Genomic DNA, 2,795 nt, shown 5'->3' on the forward strand with positions numbered 1-2,795 from the left:
GCATCTTCGTAAATAAGCCAGTCTTCAAATTTTAAAGCTTGACTCGGCTCGGCTCGATTATAGCCCTAGGGATAGGTAATAATGAATAAAAATATGTGCTTTCAATTTTCCTTTTTATATTTAGTACAGGGATAGGTAATAATGAATACAAATGTGTGCTTTTAATTTTCAATTTTTCAAATTGCTGTGTTGACTGGAACCATGTGTTTAAAAAGTATACCCATTTTTTTTTTAAAAAAAAAAAAAAGAATAAAATAGAGTTTTTAAACGTGAATTTAAAAAATGTGAAAAAGAGACTTCTATATTTGTTGGGGCTATCCCACATCGATTGTGGAAGGTGCTGGTGGTCAATTTATAAGTGTGAGGGAAAGTCTCACCTCTTGAGCTAGCTTTTGGGGTTGAGAGAGGTCCATGACCACACAACACTGTTATCAAAGCCTAAGTTTACCAACAAGTCTCGGCCCTAACAGTCTACGGGAGAAAGGGGTTGTCGCTGTTCCGACTCAAGGCCCAATGTGTGAGGGGGAGATTGTTGACGTTATCCCATATCGGTTGTAAAAGGTGATGTGGTATGTTGTGACAAAAAATATCAATTATAAAAATAATTACTCGCAATAGGACGAATCTTTGTAGAATACGGCTATAGAGAGGGTGTCGAACCTCAAGGACTGTAGGAGTTTAATTATCAAAATTAAAAGATCAAAGTTAACTTAATTAAAAGAGAGTGATTTGTTTGTGTGAATTTAAAGTGCATAAAATAAACGGAAATAAAGGAAGTAAATATATGAGAGAGAGAGAGAGAGAGTAGGGTATTGATTTCACCACTATCCGCACATCAATGGTTAACCATATTTAATTCTAGCAATTCTTTCTATGCATGTTATAAATTAAACAAGAAAACATATAAAAATAATTTCATACAATCAACAGAATAGCATAACGTATCTTCAGTTGGCACGGATCGTCTACCTAAATTACACTAAACTAGGGTGTAGTACGATCCATCTTTCCTAGGTATGGTCTATCTAACCCTATTGATTGCATGCCAATTAAGAACCATTGTATAACCATCATTCTTATAATCACAGAAAATAAGAATGATTTGAGTTCAATAATAGTAAAATAATTTCTAAGACAAGATAATAATTTTACTAATATTGAATTGGAATTAAAAAACAATTGCATTTAATATGAAGAGCAGAAATCAATTGTAGCAATCCTCATAGTTATACAATCAACATGCATAAATAAAAAAACTAGAAATTAAATACAATCAAACCATTGTACTTGGAAAGGGTTACATCAATACCCCATAATTGGGTTTAGCTGCTCATGATCTTCTAAGCTTCACATACAAATTTACTGAAATTTAACTTTAGAAAGCGGTGTGTCTGTTTACAATGTTTAGAGCCCTATTTATAGGGATTTGGAAAACCCTAAAACCCTAGAAATCCTCAGAAAGTTAGAAGTTAGTCTCCCAGTCCAATTGGGAGACTGAAAAGCAAGTCCATGCTGGAAAAGGATTGCTGCCATGCAGTACACGCTCGAGTGCGCTCGATTTGAGGGTTTGTGCGCTCGAGCTTAACTATTGTGTGCACGAGCGCAGGCATGCGCTCAATCCCTGGCCGCAGACGCTCGAGCGTACCTGTGCTCGATCCTAAGAGTGCTGCGATCGATCCTAGATCTAGAATGCTCAACTTGTTGTCCTTTTAAGCCCAATTTTCAATGGTTTGTCGAATGAGACCTGAAACACAAAAACAAAACAAAATCAAACAAATAACAATGCTAAGGAATTAACATATGTAAATTAAGGGGTTTGAATGTGCAACATTCAGCGCTAATCACACCCCCCAACTTACATATTGCTAGTCCCTTAGCAATACAAAACAAAAAATAAAGTGAAAACTAAAAAAAATAAATCCAGCTTTCGTGGGAGGTATGATTGCATTTAGCATATGCAACAAGCCTTTTAAACCCCTAGGAGTTTCCTAGAGGACGAGTGAAGTCTCGTGAGGGTTTTCCAGGAATGATACCCACAAACATTTTATAACCATGTAATTCCCAAGAACTCAATATCATGACCATCATGGTTCTCAGTCATTAACAGGCTTAATAAAACAAACACTATCATCACAATTTCAGGAAATTGCAACTTAGCTCCAATCATGGCAATTATGAGATATTACAAAATTCAACTAGTGTATGTGAACTCAACACATAGTCATGGGATTTCAAAACTATCTCAATCATGCATGGATCAATACTCAAAATTCATTAGACTCCCTATCGGATAAAACAACCAAGGCAAAAATTTCCTCTATTTTTTTTTTTTTAAAGCTCACTTAGCTCCCTTAAGCTTTCTGATTGACCCATGTATCGAGTGTTACGCCAATGACTCCCAAACCAGATGGTTTTAGGGCATTAGGTGTAAAGACACCCCTAAGAACTAACTAACTTGGGTCAAAAAGGCTACAAAGCTAAGCTGCTTTTCTTTTCTTTTTTTTTCTTTTTTTTTTTTTTTTTTTTGTTCAATCAAACCAAACTTATCACTTTTTGACACGAACACTCACTGCTTAATTAGGCAAGAGGTCCAAATACTTGGTGGAAAGTTTAAAATGATCATATGTTTATTTTTATTTTTATTTTATTTTATTTTATTTTTTAATTTATGGCAAGGTCATTTTTCCAATAAGTTGCCCAACTACATTCCGAATATTAAAACCAGACATTATTGATTCTAGATTTTATGGCCCACAGACTCATGCTAGTGTGCTTGTGAAAATCAAATTGAACAA

Source organism: Corylus avellana, chromosome ca1 (genome assembly GCF_901000735.1).
Source record: "Corylus avellana chromosome ca1, CavTom2PMs-1.0".
Taxonomy (NCBI): Eukaryota; Viridiplantae; Streptophyta; class Magnoliopsida; order Fagales; family Betulaceae; genus Corylus; species Corylus avellana.